Here is a 23,022-nt window from a genome sequence, read left to right on the forward strand (position 1 = left end):
TCAAATGATGTAGGCCTAGAAATGCAATTTGAACTACCTGGGAGAGGAGGAATGAAGCATTTGAGATGAAAGTTTAAATACCTCTGGATGACAACACCAGGGAACAGCTTGGAAGGAGAGATGACCGAATTGTGCTGATGAAAACTGGAGACTCAAAGAGAAAGGAAGAGAGCACACTGGCTGAGAAGGGGCTGGGGGTTGACAGGGAATTTGCATAAGGATTTGTAAAGGAATGGCCCTGCACCAAGAGCCTGCCAGGAAAGGACCTAACTTCTCCAGGAATATAGAGATGGAAACAGTAGTTCATCCTGGAGTATGACAGTGAAATATAGCATTAAGTTATGAGAATGACTATTTAGAGTCAGGTGAACAGCAGCAGTCAGGCAAGAGAGAGAAATAAAAGGGATCCAAATTGGAAAAGAAGAGGTAAAAGTGTCACTATATGCAGATGACATGATACTATACATAGAAAACCCTAAAAGGTCCACACAAAAACTACTAGAAATAATCAAAGAATTCAGTAAGATAGCAGGTTACAAGATTGACGTTCAAAAATCAGTTGCATTTCTCTACACTAACGATGAATCAACAGAAAAAGAAAATAAAGAAACAATCCCCTTTAAAATAGCACCCAAAGTAATAAAATACCTAGGAGTAAATCTAACCAAGGAGGTGAAAGACTTACACACGAATAACTATAAAACACTGATTAAGGAAATTAAAGAAGACTTAAAAAAAATGGAAAGATATCCTATACTCCTGGATTGGAAGAGTCAATATTGTTAAAATGGTCATACTGCCCAAGGCAATCTACAGATTTAATGCAATCCCTATCAAATTACCCAGGACATATTTCACAGAACTAGAACAAATCATAATAAAATTTATATGGAACCACAAAAGACCTAGAATTGCCAAAGCATTACTGAAGAAAAAGAAAAAGGCTGGAGGAATAATTCTCCCAGACTTCAGACAATACTACAGAGCTACAGTGATCAAAACAGCATGGTATTGGTACAAAAACAGACATATGGACCAATGGAACAGAATAGAGAGCCCAGAAGTGAACCAACAAACGTTTGGTCAACTAATCTTCAACAAAGGAGGCAAGAATATACAATGGAATAGAGACAGTCTCTTCAGCAAATGGTGCTGGGAAAACTGGACAGCAGCATGTAAATCAATAAAGCTAGAACACTCCCTTACACCATACACAAAAATAAACTCAAAATGGATCAAAGACTTAAACATAAGACAAGAGACAATAAACCTCCTAGAAGAAACTATACGCAAAACATTATCTGACATACATCTCAAAAATGCTCTCCTAGGGCAGCCTACCCACACAATAGGAATAAAAGCAAGAATAAACAAATGGGACCTAATGAAACTTACAAGCTTCTGCACAGCAAAGGAAACCAGAAGTAAAACAAAACGACAACCTACGGAATGAGAGAAAATTTTTGCAAGTGAAACCGACAAAGGCTTGATCTCCAGAATATATAAGCAGCTCATACAACTTAGTAAGAAAAAAGCAAACATCCCAATCCAAAAATGGGCAGAAGACTTAAACAAGCAATTCTCCAAGGAAGACATACAAATGATCAATAGGCACATGAAAAAATGCTCAATATCACTAACTATCAGAGAAATGAAAGTCAGAACTATGGATGAGGTATCACCTCACACCAGTCAGAATGGCCATCATTCAAAAGTCCACAAATGACAAATGCTGGAGAGGCTGTGGGGAAAAGGGAACCCTCCTACACTGCTGGGGGAATGCAGTTTGGTGCAGCCACTGTGGAAAACAGTACGGAGATTCCTCAAAAGACTAGGAATAGACTTACCATAGGACCCAGGAATCCCGCTCCTGGGCATACATCCAGAAGGAACCCTACTTCAAAATGACACCTGCACCCTAATGTTCATAGCAGCACTATTTACAATAGCCAAGACATGGAAACAGCCTAAATGTCCATCAACAGATGACTGGATAAAGAAGTAGTGGTATATTTATACAATGGAATACTATTCAGCCATAAAAACCGACAACATAACACCATTTGCAGCAACATGAATATTCCTGGAGAATGTCATTCTAAGTGAAGTAATCCAGAAAAAAAAGAAAGAAAAATACTATATGAGATCGCTCATATGTGGAATCTAAAAAAAAAAGTACAAAAGAGAAACAGACTCATAGACATAGAATACAAACTTGTGGTAGCCAGGGGAACAGGGTGGGGAAAGGTACTGGGATTTCAAAATGTAGAATAGATAAACAAGATTGTACTGTGTAGCATGGGGAAATATATGCAGGATCTTGTGGTGGCTCACGGCGAAAGAGAATGTGACAATGAATGTATGTATGTTCATGTATAAATGAAAAATTGTGCTCTACACTGGAATTTTACACAACATTGTAAAATGACTATAACTCAATAAAAAAAAAAAAAAGAGTTTAAAAAAATAAGAGTCAGGTGAACCAGAGGAGTCAGTCACTGGAAAAAAAATTATGTAGCACCCATGGAGGGACGAGCTGATTTTGTACTAGTGGGTGAAGACTTCATTAAAAAAAATTTTTTTTAATTGAAGTATAGTTGATTTACAATGTGTTTGTTTCTGTTGTATAGTAAAGTGATTCAGTTATACACATATATATTCTTTTTCAGGTAATTTTACATAATAGGTTATTATAAGATATTGAATATAATTCCCTGTGCTATGCAGTAGGATCATGTTGTTTTATCTATTTTATATATAGTACTTTGTATCTGTTAATCCCAAGCTCCTAATTTATCCCCTTCCTTCCCGCCCAGTAACCATAAATTTGTTTTCTGTCTGTGAGTCTGTTTCTGTTTTGTAAATAAGTTCATTTGTATAATTTTAAAAAATTCCACACATAAGTGATATCATATGATATTTGTCTTTCTCTTTCTGAGTTACTTCACTTAGTATGGCAACCTCTAGGTCCCTCCATGTTGCTGCAACTGGCATTATTTCATTCCTTTTTATGGCTGAGTAGTATTCCTTTGTACTTATATCACATCTTTTTTATACATTCATCTGTCAGTGGACACTTAGGTTTCTTCCATGTCTTGGCTATTGTAAATAGTGTGAACACTGGGGTACATGTATCTTTTTGAAGTGGAGTTTTCTCTGGATATATGTCCAGGAGTGGGATTGCTGGATCATATAGTAACTCTACTTTTAATTTTTTGAGGAATCTCCAAACTGTTATCCATAGTGGATGCACCAATTTACACTCCCACCAACAGTGTAGGAGGACTTCTTTTTCCCCACACCCTCTCCAGCATTTGTTATTTGTAGAATTTTTGATGACAGCCATTCTGACTGGTGTGAGGTTGTACCTCACTGTAGTTTGGATTAGCATTTCTCTAATAATTAGCAGTGTTGAGCATCTTTTCATGTGCCTGTTGGTTATCTATATGAAAGACTTCATTTTGAATATATGCAAGAAACAATAGAAAAAACTAACTCTGTAGATTGTGATGGTTTCTGGGGTAAAATGGTGGAAATTCTTAGACCAGAGGCCGCCTTAGCAGGAAGAGGTCCAGTTCTCAGCTCCCTCACCCTTAGAGCAACTGAAAACTGTTGGGAAAAAGTGAGAGTAGACCAGACAGTAAATTTACCTGAAATAAACTTACATGTTGCTCAGAGGGTTTGGTTGCTGATGTTTTGAGTCGGGACTGTGTGTTGGCATGCCTGGTAGGTACAGTTAGTGCTTGGATTTGCTTCTTAAGCTCTGTGTACCCATGTGGACAGCAGAGGAGCTTATTAGCACAATGCTTGGCTAATACCATCATCTAGGCCCTCTTCTGTGTAAGGCTAGCTGTGAGGCTGGGCAGCAAGGACTCTGTCCATTTATCCACTGAAAAAGCACATTTATAGATTGAAAGTGCAACAGGACTTTTGTTGCTCTAAAAGAATAAAATCATATGTGTTAGATGAATAAAAATATGGCTTATATTCTGAACGACATAGAGTGGGTCCTTGTGTCTGCCACACAGAACTGAAATTTGTGGGCAGATATATCTAACTTAAGTCACATAGTACACTTTTGGGAAGTCACTCAACAAACTGATCCTTTTCCAGTTCATTTATTTTATTTTATTATTATTTTATTTATTTATTATTAAATTTTTTTTTTTTTTGGCAGGGATGGGGAGGTAATTAGGTTTTATTTATTTTTGGAGGAGGTACTAAGGATTGAACCCAGGACCTTGTGCATGCTAGGCATGTACTGAACTACTTGAGCTATACTCTCCCCCCTTTTCCAGTTCATTTAATGAACTCAAGCAGACTGCATTAGTCATCAGCTATGATGGCAACTCCTTTCTTTTCACAGCAAGGCCTATACAACAGAGGCAGGGCTCTGTGTTTCAATTTAGGCATGTTATTTTCTGGCTGAGAATTGTGTGTGTGGCATGTGTAATTAATTTTAGCTGATTTTTTTCTTGCCTTTTTTTTTTTTTTTTTTGATAACCTAAGAGAAAATTTCACAGGGCACAGTGAGATACACTTACTAAACAAAAAGTGCTTTTTCCCACTTTAAAAAACTGTTAGACAGGATTTACTAAAGCTATAGGGTCTATTAAAATATATGTGTCCATCCAATAACCCAGCAATCCCACTCATAGGTATAAAGTCCATAGACATGATGTACATAGATACACACCAAAGTAAATGTACAAAAATGTTCCTAGCAGCAGATTAAACGTTCATCATGTTAAGAACCTGCTGGGCATACAATGGAATATTATACAACGAGAAAGTATAACATGTTACACAGCAACACAGATAAGTGTCACAAATACAATACTGAGTAAGGACGTCAGACACTCCCATCTGCCCTCCAAAGAAGTCAGACAACAAACAGTAAACTTTGTAAGATTCAGTTTATATGAATTTCAAAAGCAGGTAAAACCAAGCTGTGCTGACGGAATTTGGAAGACTGGTTGTACTTGAAGGGGTTGATGACTGAGAAGAGACACAGCCCGGGCTTCTGCGGCATTGGTAATGCAGCATTTCTTGATCTGAATGGTGGTTACTTTATTAAATGCCAGTGATATATACACTTATGATTTGTGCCCCTTTCTGCGTATATATTTTTACTTCTATAAAAAATTTAAAAAGCAGTTTTATTGACAAACACTTTATTTGTAATATTCTAGTCTTGTAAAGATAGACAATTATTTCTTTCTTATTAGCATAGTAGGGTCAAGTCTTTTGCACAGGAATCAGTACGTTTATATATTTTGATCTTTTGTTAAGTACATATGTGTACCAATTAGTATTTTCTAAATTGTGTGACATTCTCTATAGTAGTTAATCCTGTGGTAGATAATGATGAATTTTAAGAGATGGACTAAGGTAACAAATTATATCAAACTTTCTTGTACAGCAAAAGATTTCTATTAGCTAGTAATATCAATTGACTGTGACAAATTGTATTTTAACATTTGTGTATTTATTTTCTTGTATATAAGGACTATGTAGCTCATTTAAACATGGCTTGCCTCTGTTACCACCTTTACTTTCTATATTTCTTCATAATGTATTATGTCATTTGCTATCTTCCCTTTTAATAAAAAGAATTTAAAATTACATTATATATATATATATATATATATAATCTCCATAGAGTAAGTATGTGTAGGCTTTTTCTGCATTTCTGTCTAAAATCATTGGTGTCTTCCCAGAAAGGGGTGTGTGTATGTGTGTGTGTGTGTGTATGTGTGTGTAGAGATGATAGAGAAATTGTAAAGTCAGATGTTGAAAGGAACCAAGGACAATAGTTCATATCGCCATTTTCAGACAAGAGATCCTACCCTCTGAGAAATTTGGTATTGTAAGACATTCTGTTCAGGGCTTGTAAGTAACATATAATGGAAAAGAATCTGAAAAGAAAAAATACACATGTATGTATATGTATAACTGATTCACTTTGAGGTACACCTGAAACTAACATTGTAAATCAACTATACTTCAATGAAAATTTTAAAAAGAAAAGAACTTGTAGAGACAATAGAATCATAAGACCTTGGAGAAGCAAACTAGACAACAAGCTCTAGTGTTTTTCAAGCCTTCTGGCTTCATAGAATCCTAAACTGTTGGTGCTGATTGGAATGGAGTGTAGACACCCTACAAACTTGCGGAAATGGTCCCTTAGAGTCTCCCAGGTGCTGGCGATTATGCACCAAGGCCCCAGGCACAAAGGAAATGCTACCCTAAACCTGAACCTTTTTGCAGAGACACACTGGAAGGTGAACTGACTGTGCTAACTTTGCAGAGAGATCCTCTGCCTTGTGGGAGATGGAAGCCCCTTAAGAGGAAAGCTGCAATGCCTTGGATTTCTTTCCCTCGTGCTTCACTTTAAAATTTTTAAACTTTGCTTCTATCCTAAGGTATAAGGACACAGCTTTCTGATCTTATCCATTTTCCCATGTCAGATAAACACATTGGGTTTAGTTAAATTATGAATGTTGGTAATATTCATTTGGTACAATTTATATTCTTCTTTTATCTTTTTATTTCTGACAGTTTAGGCTGGGGCATAAAGCATAATTATATTCTTGGCATCCTCCCTTAGAAGTTTTAAATCAGTTCATGAGGCTTTCAGCACGGTCCCTGTCACTCATCCATCAGCATCCAGTCCATTTAATCCCGGCCTCTCAGCCGAGCTGCCCTAGCCCCTGTTGTGAGTGATTGGCCTGTTCCAGCGCTCCCAGCTTCTCCTGTCACATCGCATTTGCATAAAAGAGGACAGATAACCAAATTTGAGCACACAAATGAAAATGCTACGCGCTAAACCTGTCACAGTTGTTGTTCAGCTAATTGTGAAAAATTTGATTTGCTCGCCTTTCGCTGTTTGTCATGCGGACCCCCTTCTCAAATGTGCCTTGGCTCCTGCCTCTGTATGTGCAGCTTTTAAACTCTTGAGTGCAAGCAGCCCACTCTGGGGATTACTTACCTCTCCTACCAGCTTTTAATGTTGGCTCATCTTCTTGACTAAATTAGGCCACCATGGCAAACAAACACATAATTAAAAACCCAGGAAAGCCAACTTCAGTTGCACTTCTTAAATTGATTTTCACAATGCTGGTGTGGGCCTCTGTGTGCTCTTCCATTTGATGATTTTATTTCTTTATATAACCTTTTGGTAGGAGAAAATTAAGGACGGGCGCTGTAGCAAGCTTTATGTTAGTTTGAAACCTACATGTTATTTTGCTTTTTTCTGTTCCTCATATAACAAAAATTGTATAATGGGTCTTAAAACGCACACTTCAGTTCCCTAATACTTTACCTGACATACCAGTATACATTTTTAATCAAGGTTTCGAATGATTCCATTTGAAGCAGTATTAGGAACAATGGATAAAATTCCTTTTCTCACCACACTCCGTCACATGAGCTCTGTTTAAATGGTATGTAGTATGAGTGTTTTGAAAATTTGTATGAGTACTATGTACAGTAGTAAAGAGGTTTTAACTATTCTGTTTTTACTGGCATTAGGTTGGTAATTTCTTGATGCCCATTAAAACAATACATATGGTGTCTCTGTAAAGTCAAGAAACTTGTTTTCCAGGAGTCACACAAGAAAATCTCTCTTTCGTATATAACAGTACTTCTGATTGCTTTACTGCGTTAATTTGTTTCTAATACTTTAGGTACAAAGTGTTCTAGCAACAATGAAGGTGGCATTAACTAAAGTTGAAACCTCTTAAGGTTGAATACAGCTTAAATTACCTTTGAGAATTGGAGGGTTATATTTTTGAAAAATTGGGTTAAAATGAAATGTGACATTACAGTGACGGTTTGTGGTTTGCAAAAGTTGGATGTAACATCATTTATTGCAGGATTCCTCTGGGATTTATTTTTAGTATGTCATATAAAATGGATTAATTGAAGAAATATTTGAACATGTATAATTTTATACTGTCTCACCCTAGAGAAAAGAATGTATTTCTCTTTGTCACAACCCTCCAAAATGCTGAGGGCAATATAATGTGAAAATTTGACCGTATGCTAATCTCTTTATAATGTTTAATCCCATTTTTGTTTAAAGAAACTAGATTATGGTGTGAATGCTTACCACTTTAGCATATATATAATAAATTTAAAGTTGAACTCTTTTTGGACAGAGCTAGGGGAATAATTTCATTCCTATTACATTTTGCATATACTTATACACTTTATGTCATCACAATTTCTTACTTTGTGGGCAAAAGTCTCTATGACCCTGATCTTTAAATTTCAACTAGACATGTTTAGTCACATATGAAGAGTATTGGTTGTAAGATATTTTAATGTCTCTAATCCAAAAATCTGGAAAGGACCACAAAAATTAGCTTAACACTCCAAAGTGTTGAATGAAGCTATTGCCAGAAAAATCTCCTATTACAGCACTTTGCACAGGGCCTTATACAGAGTAGGCACAAAATGAATTAATAAGTCTACTCCATTTTCTGCTTGCATTCTGCTTGCACGTTGTGCTGATTCCTTTCCAGTAATATTTCTTATTCTTTATCCACATGTATTTCATTTTTGCATTGGTTTAATTATGAATCATATAATCACGGAGGCAAGCATTAACACTATGTTTAATAGTTTGGGTTTTAGACCAGATGTGGGTGGGAGTCCTGCCTCCTGCTCTCAGTAGCTGTGCGACCTTGGGCAAAACTCACTGTTATCTTCAGATTTCTCTTTGACGTACTGGAGGTGACAGTAACACCTTCCTCATAGATTAGTTATTAGGTTTAAATGAGTGTGATGTTTTTAGATCAGAGGTTGACACATAGTAAGTGCTCAAAAATAGTAGCTCTTGTTACAGTGCCTACAAGATTAATGCTTTACTTTTGCCTTTGACCTATTTTAAATACATTTTAAAGGTTTCTAAGCAACCATACATGAATTTTCATGGCTTTATATAACATTCCATGGTGCACCCATTATTTCCCCAACTACTGAATGTCCGTATTATTACTAGTTCTTTCTTCTTTTAATAAATAAACACAGCTATCTGCATATCTGTTCATTCAGGCTCCTATCCCACCATCCCCACCTTTTGTGTTATTCCTCCGAGTTAAGTTTCCAAGGTGAGATCCCTGTTTCATACGGCATGAACTGTCTGCGGGTATTGAACTTATGTATTTACTGCAAATACACTGCAAATTGTCATCCAAGAGGTTGAGCCACTTTACGTCAGCTGCAGTGCCCGCCCTCACCAGGGTTGGTCTTGCTTGCATTTCCAGCCTCAGTGTGCTCATCACCTCCAAGTCACATCCCAGGTAGAGGACGCCCTAAACTCCTGCCGTGCTCTTTTCTTGCTGTTCTATACCTGGTACCCGCTTTGTATTCACATTAACATAATTCTTAACCATTTTTTATCTTATGACTCTATTAGAATTAGTCTTCTATGACGTCTACATTTTGAATAAAGTTAAAGGTTTTTATTAGTTAAGATCAACTGTTGAACCAACTGTTACCTACTAAGTCTACTATTTCTTTCTTTCTCTCTCTCTTTTTTTTTTTTCTTTTAGGAAACTGCACAGCCTAGGTCCAGGAATGCAGGCATCAAGTTAGACAGATCCAGGCTTGAATTCTGAAGCTATTACTTGCCCAGTTGTGTAACCTCAGGTAAAATCTGTGAACTTCAGTTTGTCACTTAGGAAAAGAACAACCATACCAGCCCTGTGTGGTTACTGTGATTTGAGGCATGTGAAATCTTGTCTGGCATTAGGCACGCAATAACTACTAGCTAATTTACTCTCTCAATTACTACTCCATTTCTACTCTTGTGTTTTTCTCAAAATATTTCCTGCAAATATTTTTTCTTTTCCATTTCCAAATCATTGTAAACACTGAGATGATTTTTTTTCTTTCTGCTGAATTTTGATTTTTTTAAGTTTGAAATCATCTCTCCTTATTTCTCCATATTGGACTCACCTGCTTCAATGGCTACTTCTCTTAGTCTCTTATTTGAAGCATCCCAAATGGATACTTGTGCATACAGGATTTTTTGTTTGATGATTAAGCTTACGTTGGGATAAAACACTGAAGGAATCCATAAATTAATATGAAAATGAAAGTCGTCATTTGGGTGGGGAAAGGAGAAAAGAGGAGAGAAGAAGTTTATGGAATCATTTCTATTTGCCAGTAAATAAAAACCATTTTGCTTCCTGAGTGGCTCTAAGATATCCTCCAGGTCTTGGCGCTGGCAGAACTTGGGATGTAAGAGACGCCACAGCTATTTGGCTAATTATGTTTACAAAGTGCTTCCACTCATCTTGCCCTGTTTAAATTTTTAATTGTATAAAAACATTTCCCTGACCTTAGGAAACTTACAAGTGAGTTGGAAATATAAACAAAGCATATTTTTTAAAAATCACAGAAAAAGATTAGAAGCAAACAATGCCACCAGCGTGGCATTGCACAGACCCTGGATTGTCCAGCTCCGGCAGTAAGGGAGCTGAAGAACGTACATGGTCCCTAAAAATATTAAAATTTAGTTTAAACAGTAGCATCCACAACACCATGTTGACCAAACGAAACACATCTGCGTGGCGTTCTGTGGAATGCTGCTTTGTGACTACTTGTATGCAAATTATGTTATGTTTACAGAACCAACCGTGGTTCAGGAAGAGTTTATGAAGACATTGGTTCTAGGCTCTAAACCACAGGTGGGATTTGAAGGTGGAAGGCCATATGCTAGATAGAGGTGATGGATGAGGAAAGGCAGAGAAAGAGAAAGTAAGTTATCTTTCCTAAGATCAGTGAGTGCTTTGATTTTATTTGAAAGGAAATTCATGGCCAAGACAAAAGCTCCAATGGTGAAAAGGAGTTGGTGTTTATACTGTATGCACAAGTTACAGAAGGGGCCAAGCTCCCCTGCCCTCCTGGCCCCCTTTCCCCGCTGCCCCGCGATTAACCTAATAAAAGCAATGTTTGCTTTAGGGTGATTGTGCAGGTGGTGTGCTGAAATTAGGAGACAGAGAAAAGCCTGGGGGAAAGGAGACCAGTTAGATGATTTTAATAGGTCCAGGTATGAGATACTAAGTATCATCGTGGTGAAACATGGAAAGGGAAGAGCACACAAAACAAAAATTTCATAAAAAAAGTTAATAGGCCTTGAGACCAGATAAAATCTGGAACTAAGAAAGATAAAGAAATCAAAAGTTCATTGACATTTCAAACTTGGGCAGAATATTAACTAAAATAATGAAGCAGAGCTGGCTTTGGGGGGAAGTTCTGAGTGTGAATCTAGATTTGCAAAGTAAGATAGTCGAGTGATGTTAGTATGTAGGTAGCTGGGGTGACTGGGATTGGAAGTGCAAGTGTGGAGATCAAATAGGAAAGTTACATGGAAGGAGGAAATGAAAAGTGATAAACTAGAGTCGGGGATGTAACTTGTTTCAGTAGTTTAACAGTGAAAGAAAAGAGTAAGCTAAGGAGATCGCTTGGGCAAGTAGGAGAATTACAAGAAAGTTACTATTTTTCAAGAAAAGGGAGGGACGTTGGGAGGGGCCGGTAAAGTAGGGACACCTCTTTCCTATGAACAGGCGATTTCCTGTTGGTTGTTCCTCTGCCCAAAGCAAATCACATGATCATATTGTAAAACATCAATAAACAGAAACTTCAATTAAAACAGAGTGGGGAGACCAGAGGAAAGCTGTGGGATAGGGGACCTCATGTTCTGTGATGATAGCAGAGCCCAACAGGAAGAAGATACGCCTCTTCTTTCCTGGCAACAACTCAGCCAATGACAAACCATGGGTTCTCTGTTTACTAGAGCCCTCCCAACTTCCTTCTGCCACCGTGAAAGAGTTTTCCTTCCCTTGCCAAGTAGGGACTTGAATGTGGCTCGCCAGGGTTGTAGACCACGAATTGCAATTCTTTGCTGATTCTGAATAAACCCACTTGTGCTGAAGAAAAAGCTGGCAGTCTATTTGCTTTAGGTCAACAATATCAGTTAAAGTCCAAATCCCACATTGGATTGGATCCAAGAATTAGGTTTCTCATTTGCTGCTCTGGGGACAGCAAAGAAAGGGAACTCCCTTCTCTGTAACATGAGGTAGGATCAGAGTTCAGAGTGGGAAAAGAGGCTGCCGTAAATTCCTGAAATTGTGTGTGAATTAAAAATGCTTTAGTAGGATTCTCTTTTCATGAGATCTGCTTTGGAATTTTAAGTGTTTTTATTGGATTTTAATATAATAATAGCATTTTATTAAAAGCTTTGAGAAATGATTACTGCCAAGACCCAGGCAGTGAAGTGAGGGACTACCCAGTGAGGGACTACCATGATCACTCACAGCCATGGCAGGCGTTACCTCTTCCTTAATGTCTGGTTCTCCTTTACCTTCAGACAGACAGTTGGGCAGCTTTTCCCCACCTGCCGTCCTGAAGACAGGTGCGCATGCCATTTGCGTTGGCCAGGGCACGAGTGGAAGTGCTATGTGTTAGTAATGATTCAACTCTCCAGCCTGCTTGTCCCTCCCATTGTGATTGGTCGTGGACATGCATGATGATGTGGAGATGCCATAAGACTCAAGCAGGTGAGAATGATGCCATCATGTGGGGACGAGCTGCCCCAGAGTGCTGTCGTCTGTTGTCTGTTGTCTAGGAGAGTGAGAGAAACTTCTGTTGAACTTTTTTTCTTAACCACAGATTAACCTAATTTATTCTGGTAAATAAAACAACTGAATTGAAAAATTAAATATAAAAAAAGGCAAGTTGTAGGATGCTGATTTTCAGTTACCTGAAATGTTTATAGTGGTTCAAAGTATAAATCCTTATACATGGTCAGAATGTAAAATTTTATAACAATAATCAGGTATAAACAGGGCGGTAATAGGAGCTAACATTTAATAAGCTCTCTCTATGCTCTATGTTCTAAACCCATCTAAGCTCTGTACATTCTCTCCTTTAACCCTCATGACAATCCTTGTTCATGGTAAATTCAAGGTTCAAGCCCACATATCTCTGATTTTAGGGTCTGTTTTCTTCCCGATGTGTCCCTGAAAGATGCATAGTAATTGACACTCTGACGTCTTGACTCTCTAGAATCCTGTGCTTTTCTGAATGTAAAATCCAGATTTTCCATCTATTATAATTACATGCATCAAAATTTCAAACCTGAGATCTTTTCTGCTGCTAATTAGTAATTCAGTCTTTGAACTGAAAGACACGATACAGGTTATTTTGAAGAACTGTAGCAGTTTGTAAAGCTGAGAACTCTTGATTAACCTATGGGCAGAAATCAGGCAATGCCTAGCCAAAATGATTTCCATTCAAACCTTGAGAAGCAATGTAACTGATTAATTGATTTTACACATACAGGCAGGTAAAACAAACTCCATAGATAAGGTGAGAAATCTTTGATTATGCAGATCGGTTCATTTATTTAGCACCTCTGATGTGCAAAGAAGAGTACTAGATGTGATGAAGACTCAGAGATGAATAAGCATAGCTTAGGGAGCTCACAAACTAGGGATTACGTGATATCAATGATAATAATAATAACAACATGTAATATCTCTAAGCATTAAAAATTTGCCAGTGTACTAAAACCCATTGAATTTGCACTTAAAAATATGTGCAAAAATATTTCACATACATTTCTTTTTTAATTTTCAAATTAATCTTATTTGATAGTTGTCCACATTATAAAATATCCATGGCTCAGAGAGGTCCGGTAACTTACCTGAGGACACACAGTACGTGATAAAGCTGGGATTCACAAGGAATTTTGTTGGACATCAAGGCCTATGCCTTTCTTTTCTTTACTAGTATTTATAAAGATGTATTAGACCTAAACTGATGGTACATCAAAGATTTTAATGGGGTACATCAGTAAACACTTTATTTGAAGAGTTGTAGGTTTTATAATTACTTTCTACTTATTAAAAATAGGAATACTTAGTTTTATTTTAAAGGAAATGCTTCTAGGTAGGTACAATTAAATTGATTTAAATGCAAAATAGTACTTAAGTATGCAAAACATTGAGAAGACAGTACTGGAGTGCTTAAGTGTTGCGAATACTGCTTCAGGCCACACTGCAGTATGACTGTAGGAGGGCTGGGGGTCAGGCAAGGTTATGCTGCTGTAACAAACAACCCCTGAAGAAAAACGGCTTATCTCTTCATGGCTCCCATGTACCCAATATGGCAGGAAGGGGCAGTCGAGGTTGTGGAGGTGTCTCTGTTCCACGTAGTCACTCAAGAACCCGCGCTGACATTGGTCCACTATCTTATGTCACTCAGTGGGTGTGTGGAGGATTAAGCAGGGACCCATCCATGAAAGGTTAAAGAGTTTGGACTTTATCCTGAGGGCAAGAGGGATTAGTGCTTTCAACGCCTTTTGTTCTATTCATTGCAAGCACAGGCAGGGTCATGGTGTAAGAAGATAATACAATATGTTGCCCGGGGACCTATCACCAAGATTTTTGTGATTCAAACCTAATATATGAAAATCCAGGCTTATAGTGCAAATAAATATGGGGATTGCTCAAACTGCAAAAGGGTTCTTTGCTTAAATAAAGGATTAATTGCAGGGTGCTCTTTAAGAGTAAATATTCCTTAGATGGGCTGTTTGTAATGAATATTTATTTAATTCCGTGTAAAACCCAACTTTTTAGAAGCTCTTTTGTGATGTGAAGTTTTACCTGTTTTACAGTGACGGTAACAATGTACCTATTTAAAATGTGAATATTGTTTCCAGTAACATTAACAGCAAAATGGAGTTTCTTTCCTTATGTGAATGCAAGGAAAGCAAGTGTAATTTAGATTCTAAGCATTGTAATTTTGAGAGGCAGGAACGTTTCTTTAGTAATTACTTGAGCTCCCAGACTCTTCGTTTATGTTTCTATATTAGCCCTTATCCTGTAGAATTGCCTGATTACAGGGCTGTCTTCTTTACTAGCTCTGTCACTGAGGACAGGAGATGTTAGTTAACTTTGTCTTTCCAACACCTCACACAGGTCGTGGCTCCTAGTAGGTGGTCAATAGATATTTGCTGAGTGACTAAATAAATACCTTGCATTTTTCAAACCAAATTCTAACACGAAAGGCTTTTCCAGTCAGCATCACCTCTGCCAACTGTGACTTTTTAATTCATCAGTCCTTACCTCTGTTTGGATTGCAGCTTTACTAAAGATAATAGGTAACTCTTTCCCCTAAGTAATCCAAGATAAATAAGAAACACACTTCAGGAGAGCCAGTGTATTCCTAAATTGTTGATTCCTGTGACTAAGTGAGAAAAATGAATGTATCTGTTTAGTCAGGAAATAAATTCTAGGCTACCTTAGCATTGTTGTCTAGTTTTGAAACATTAAGGCCGATTTATCAGCCATTACACTCCAGTTAAGTACTAATCAAGTTTATGTTTCCCCTCCGAGCTAAGTAATAGAGAACAACTCTGATTACGGGGAACACTAAAACCATCTATTACACAGCCTTAAAATGCTTGTGACTTTAATGTCTATGAAGAGCATATGCTTATTGTGTTTAAATGTCGGTTTCACAAAAGCCATACATCTCAAGTGGGACAGTCAAGTCACTGGGAAATAATTTGCAAAAAATTGAATTCTTGCTTTGTCACCTCCCACTTTGCAACCATTTTTCCCCCCTTCTTTTAGGTAAATTTCTGTTATATCTCTTTATGTCCTAACGTGTATGTATTGATGCAGTTTCCAAATTCATACCACTTGTGCCGTTGAGAGCTCTGATTCCCAGATGATCTCCATTGCCCCCGTTCAAGCTGAAGCATCATTTGTTATCCTTGAAATTTATGTGACAAGCCAGAACTGTGGCCATGTATGCATTTGCTCCTGAGAGCGCAAAACTTACAAAGCAAAGAGGTAGAAAGCAGATGCACTCGGGGCTCAGATTAGCACTTGAGCTCAGTACTAAAGGACCTGCCAGTAATTAAACCACCTCAGAATAATGAAATGAGTGTACACAGTACGGAGGGAGGCCCACCACTAGACTGCTCATCAGAGCTAAAGGAATGGAGGACCTGAGCTCTGAGGGAAGAAGTGTTGACCGGCCAAAGGTTTGCTTTTGATATTTGTGAAACATGACGTTGTTCAGCAGCATTAAATCAGTACATCTTTGTTTAGGTGAAATATAATGCTGGGCCGTTAATATATGTATATTTTCTCCGTATTTTAGAGCATCCAGATCAAGAGACCGAATTTTTTGGGGTCCTTTGTTAATCAGAGAGGCAGTAGGACAGATCTCCCTGGGGGTGGGGACCAGCCATTGTCTACAAGCAGGCAGAGTGGTTCTTCCTTCTCCTGGTATTGCAGTTTCAGTTCAGAAAGCAACACTTAAAGCTATTTAGATGGAGGGGAGTGAACAGGGATGAAGAGACCAATTAACCAATTTTTCTTGGCCTTTCCTCACACATAGACACATTCCATACAACACCCCGGTTTTGATGTATTATTTTAATTAATCCCAGTCTTTTGACTCCTGCAGAAAGAAGGTTAGCAAATGTAACAATGCTCGGGAGTTCCTTTATCGTAAAAGACACATAATTTCAAGCATTTAATAAGGTAGATTTATTCTGGGTAGTTTAGCTTGCACATTCACTCAAACAGCCCTCCCCAAAGACAACATTAAAAATGTGATTAGTTAGCTGCCATCAATAACACAAAATAGGAAAATGCTCTCTGAAGGGACAGCTTTGTGGAGGGCACTGCACAGTGTGTAGTAAAAATATATGGCCTAATAAGTTTACATTTGCAGGCTCATTTGTTAAAACTCTTGAATTTCTAATTTGTGTCGGAAAGATAAATGGATGGAGCCACAGTAAAGTGTGAGATTAATACTGATGGATGGGGATTCAGTTTTTTGCTAGCCTCTTAGTTCCACACAACCCAGTAGGCAGTTTATAGGAAAACCAAATGTAAATAAAAGGAAGGACATTATTTACTCTGTTTGAGACCAATTACCAGTTATTTTGTTCCTTTCAACTTTACCGTTTAAGGAAATTTCTATGTAATTTAATTATTATATTCAGTAATCAAAAGGCCTGCAATTTATAATTTGTTGTTTCGAAGACTGGCCCCCAGAAGTTCTATTAGGTAAGGAGCGGTTAGGGATTGTCTTTCTCACTGTATTTCACAAAATATTTCCCCAGTCAGATTGTCCCTAAAAAAAAACTTCTCGACACAACATGAGAAGAAGACATGAGTCCTGAGGAAAGGCAGAAGAATGGTAAGCTTTTCCGTAGCCAAGGATTTAGGAACACAAAATGTGATTTCTGTAGCAAAAAATAAATTTAATGCCTCTTTTTGTTGTCTTAAGCCAGTCCCCCTTCCCCTCCCAATGCTCCCCACCAGGACAAAACACTCAAGACCTTAAGCAGCTCCCCAGCATCGAGTTCCCTAATGCCTGAGGACCTTCCTGCCTCTGTGTCACTGATGGCCATCAGATCAGAAATGGCAGCGATGGTCAAAGGCAGAGAGGGAGGGAAATCAACACCCAAAGTAATTAATTTGGCAAAAATCACTCTAAAATCATGAAATGAATTCTTGACACATTTGTATGCTCTAGCGCCTATGACTGAAGCTAGACACACATTTCTACATTTTGTGCCAACGTATCATGGGGTCTACTTGGAGGGGTGGAAATCAGAGAGTTAAATTCCCCTCCCCTCCTCTTCCCTCTGCCCCTTCTCTGTCTTCCTCCCTCCACCCCTCCTCTCTATCAGGGCATCATCACACACCAGAAAGCGGTCTGCAGGAGGACCTCTTCAACTGTCCCTGAATTCCTCACCGGTTCCACTTGTCTCAGCGAGCCCCAAGAGGTAGTGTAGCACAGAAGAAAGAGCTTTGGCCAAGGGAGCAGAACGATCTGAGAGGTGGTTCTGGTTCCACTGTCTAAATGCTGTGTGATGGGCAAGCCCCTTACCTTCTCAGAGTCTCATTTTCCTCATCCCTAGAATGGGACCAGTACTCACCATATGGACTATGTATGGTACATGAAAGGGATAAACATACAACAGTGCTTTATAAAGTAGTTTAATTCTCTATATGTCTTTAATTAGGCTGGAAAATAACCTTTAAAATGTTAAAAAGTGTAAAGAGGAATTAAAAAAAAATCAAGATAGAGTAATTGTGTGGCCATGTCTGCAGGTAATGTTCCCCAGGGAGCCCCTCCACCAAGAGGATGCTGAGGGCGTTGTTAACAGGTGTTGATTGACTCAGAGGGGCTTCAGGGGGGATCTGGTGGGGAGTCAGAGGCAGACTCTACTCCCGCTGCTTCTCTGCAACATGAGAAGCCCGAGCTGTAACTGTGATGTGCACTGGCCTCAGGCCAGTGGCCTCCAGGCCTGGGCTGACCTCTCCTGAGCCCCAATGGCAATTTTTAGCCTGGAGCTCTCTGGAGAGATTTCTGAATAAACTACATCTGTCCATCTGGCACTGTCCAGCTTAGCTCTTCAAAGAACTGTCTCTAGCCGGCCATTCAGCTAAGGCTGATTTTAGTGCTGATTGTTTCTGTGTGCTTTGGTTAGATCAGTCCTGGGAACGTGGCCTTGGCCGGAGACCTATGCTCCTCTCATCTGCTGAGAAGTGAGCGGGAGGGGCTCACAAGTCCAGCAGTTAGCATTTGTTGAGCACTTACTGAGTTTTTAAAAAGGATGTCTTTTCACAGGAATGCAAGAAAATGACTTTCGCCTGTGTTTAGCGTGGGAGTCGAGCGTTTCTGTCTGAGGCATTGTCATGACACACAGCCACAAACTGGATTGATGAAAGAGTGAAAAATCCAAATGTACTGAATTTTTTTTATTAGGAGACATCAGTCCTAAGAAAAGAAGCAAAACATAGACTGAAGATGAGAGGGTCCTGAAAGTTTTTTTGGTGAAAGTTATTTGCAGATGATTCGAAGCTGCAGATTACTTTAGGAGATTCTAGCATAGATTTAGCATGCACTTAAGGCCCCCTTGCTCAGGGCTAAGGGGAATTAGCGGGGATATAAAGCATGTAGGAGAGATGCATTCTCTCCTTTTATGAGCCCTAGATCTGAGGCCACGAGAGGAACTTGTGTTGGTGAGTGAATTCTCCTATCAACTCTAAAATGGTTAAGAGCCTTTTCAGAGTTTTCTTAAAACATGAAGAAGCAGATTAATTTTAAAACTTCTAGAACTATATTTTCTTACTTAAACATTCTGAATGGCTCCCTATTGCTTATAAGATAAAAATCCAAGCTCCTTAGTTCTGCACAGGAGACCCTTTGTCATTTAATTCCTAAAACTTCACAGCCTCACCTCTTACATTCTCTACCAATACATTCTGGCCTCAGTTACATGGAACCCATTTATAGGTTCTTGAAAACATCATGCATGCAGGCAGTGCTGTTCTGTTCAGATGCTGTTCCCTGGGCTGGAATGTGGCCCTTGGCCTCTACTGGCCCCACTCTGGCCCCCAACCTTCAAGGCTGCTCCCAAATGCTGCCTCAGCCGGAGCCAGAGTGAGTACTTCCCTTTGCTCTGCTCTTCCCTCCTGCTTCTTCTCCTCTAGTACTCAGCCATCATCCCGCCATTGTCTGTTGGGCTGTTGTTCCTGCACGTAAACAACAAGCCCTTTAAAAAGGGAAACCTGTGCCACTGTCCCCACACGAAGGTAGTGTAAGGACAAAGGCACAAGGAGGCTGAAGGACAGCCATTGTTCCCAGTTAGCGCCTTGTGTTTTGTGACTCGGGGCAAGAACGATGGATTGAGGAGTGTGATTGCTGGGAGAAGTCCGTCACTCGTGCCATGGTTAAACACACGCACAGACACTTTTTAAAGTGTATGTATTTGGGGTAGGTTGGGGAGGCAGGGAGGGGGTTGGCTGAGCTGGAAAGCAAAGGCAAATTTAAGTGCTTGGACTGACTAACCGGCATGGAGGTGTGGGATAACGTTTCCCATCATCACTCTAAAAGATTGATATGTTTTCAGTGGATTTTTAGACTCGTTAATGAGTATGTTGGTGGCCTTTTCTCTTTAAGGTGATACAAAGAAACACAACTCTTCAGGTGACAGCTCTCCGTCTGCTACAGGTAGGAGGGGCTACATAACGTTCGTTTGAATAAAGCACGCCCTAAATGAATGTCCTTTGTCTGGAGGACACAGGCTTTCCGATCTGAAGTTCCATTCCGTCAGACAGTAGGGAGCTCCAGTTCCTATGCAGTAATCAATAAGCCGAATCCCCCAGAATCCAGCAGCCTGTCAGTCCCTTGTTTAATCAGGATTTTAGGAAGGATTAGCTCTGTAATGAATTCTCGTGAACTTGCTTTCTGTCTTCTCCACACTGATGACATCCCTGTGTATGTAGATCCACATCTGCCTCTCCGTGGGAATGCGTATTTGACATTTCAAAGGCTACAAAATATGATCCAGAAAATAAACACTGCTGTAGTAATTTTGATGGTTGATCATCTGTTTAATGTAATGTCAGTTAACTTTGAGACTGTAAATTAGACTGGCTTGATTTGTTATCAATTTTCAGTGCTGTTCAGCATCTTGAACAAAAAACCCCATAAGATCTAAAGAGAATGAAGGGTAAAGATGGATTCTAATCTTTATGGGAAGAACTGTCAGGTATTTTCCAGCATCTAAATGTAGGTTACTTAGATGAATTCTAAGACATGAAAGGCATTTTATGTTTTGAGATTTAAGGAAATGATATTCTGGATGATGAAACTATTGGTTTATTCTCGATTTTATTTCATGGTTTTGATGAGCTTCCCTGCAGGGAGAAAACCAACGTGTCTCTTTTCGCTTGTATCGATTCATAAAAATAACCTCCCATGGAATTCTGTAAATTAGGGTTTGTTGAGTTTTGTGCTTATGTGACATTATTCTTTTTGTTAAAATGTTTAGTTTTTTTCTTTTTTTTTTTTAAATAACTGAAAGCTTTAATGTCAGACAGACCTAGTTTTAGAATTGAAATTGTTATCCTATTTCAGATCGTGATCATGTGGAAAAGTTACTTGGAACATAGAAACTTTTATGACTACCAAATTCCATGCTTTGAAACTAAAGTTATGAATTTAAGAATCTCAAATGTGGCAAGATGATAGCATTAATCAAGCTAGAAAGAGTCCTGGATTGGAGTAGGTGGATGGAGGGCTGCAGGAATGTTGATGGGAGTAAGGCAAGAAGAAGAAAGATTTGCTAGATGGTTAGATCTATTTGATCACTTCAAAAATTGAGAGGATGTTGATAGGATTTGGAAGAATTAATTAAAATATCACAGAAAGATTAGGAAGAGAAAAAACTAGCAATTATTAATAACAGGAACATGACTTTTATTGGAAAAGAAATTTAATCACAGTACACTATTTTGCTCAGCAATATGAAGTATTTACTTTGTCAGAATAATGTTTACTAAAGTTTTTTAATAAAAATTATGATATAAGTATATTGAGGGAAGGTAATATCATTATATTGCAGGGTAGAGTGAAGAGAAAACCAAGTCCTCATCTACCACAACAGCAAGTCAATAGTCAATCTAAAGTTGATCAAATCAATTTAAGAAAATAGCAATGTACGGATATTATCTAGAAATACAGAGGTAAAGACCATAAGACAGCCCAGAGTCTTGAAGGCTGCCTTTGGGGAGCAGGACAGAGAGATTGGGAAGAACAGGGTAGATGGCTGTGGTTTTCATTAAAGCTTTGATATTTTAAAATATGTGTGTTATTCTGATAAAACGGAAAATAATGTTTTGAAATTAATTTTATTTTCCAACCATTCCACTCCTTCATCTGTTCCTTTCCTTAAATTCTAAATACACACAAACACATAGCTTTATAATGAACAACACAGGGCAGGAAGGCAACAGTCATGTTGGTTATTTCAGTAGGGTACACCTAAATCATTGCTGAGCTGGACTGGGGGTTTTGCACTTCTTAGATTTACGTCACATAGGAGATTCTTAAATTCATCTTTATTTTCAAAGATGGAACTTTGTGCATGTGAAAGTTTCTATGTTCTAAGTAAGATTTCCACATGATCAGGATCTTAAATAGAATAACAACAATTCTAAAACTAGGTCATATGACATTAAAACATTCAGTTTTTTTTTTAAATGGACATTTAAATGAAAGCAATAATGTCATCTAAGTGCAAAATTCACCAAACACCTGTTTGTAGAGTAGAAACTTGATTATCAAAGATCTAGAGACTGAAGGAAGGGCAGGGATCTTTCTGTTTTCAATCTCATGTCTCACCTCTACCTGTCCCTGATGACTGTAGCTTCTCTGATTCAGTTTACCCAGATCTCAAATTCTTTAATTGTCTTGAAAGGTTGAGGAGGATTGTTCATTTGGTGCCACGTAGTAGAGATGGGTTGTTTGGGCATTTTATCCGTTGCATCTTTATTCAATCCCATGTCTAACCTCCACTTGATATACACTTAATATCACCAATTATTGAGACTCTCTGGGGCTCTGTGAATGGAAACAGCTTGCTTCTTGTTGGAAGATATGCAGGTTTCAACTTTTACAGGTCAGACAGAACACCTTCAAGAGTGTTCTATTTTCTGTTCTCTTTGTCCCTATGGATTTATGATTTTCTTTTTGTTCTCTGTTGTTGTTCTTGTGATTTTCTGAGAGAGTGAAAACAAAATACATGTCTAAATTCACATGTTTAAAGAGAAGTCCAGACATTTAACTTATTTAATGCACGAGCAGTCCCACTTGTACTCCTTAGGATAATTTATTGGTACCTTTCTTATCATTGCCACAATCTTGAAAAGGAGATACAAGCATCTTTGCTTTGTAAATGAGGACTCTTGAGTTTCAGAAGAAGTGAGTAACAGGTCCTATGTCATATAATGGGGAAGTTGCTCAGATCTTGTTTGAGCCTCATCATCTTCTGCGGTGCCGTAGTACCTCTTCTTCATGTGAAAGCTCTTACGTGAAGTCTTCGTTTTAGCACATTCACGGGGCTCAACATCGCTCTGATATTTTTACTGCTTTGCTCGTAAGAAGCAGAGCTAAAGTTCCCTTCTC

Source organism: Camelus dromedarius, chromosome 13 (assembly GCF_036321535.1).
Source record: "Camelus dromedarius isolate mCamDro1 chromosome 13, mCamDro1.pat, whole genome shotgun sequence".
Lineage (NCBI taxonomy): Eukaryota > Metazoa > Chordata > Mammalia > Artiodactyla > Camelidae > Camelus > Camelus dromedarius.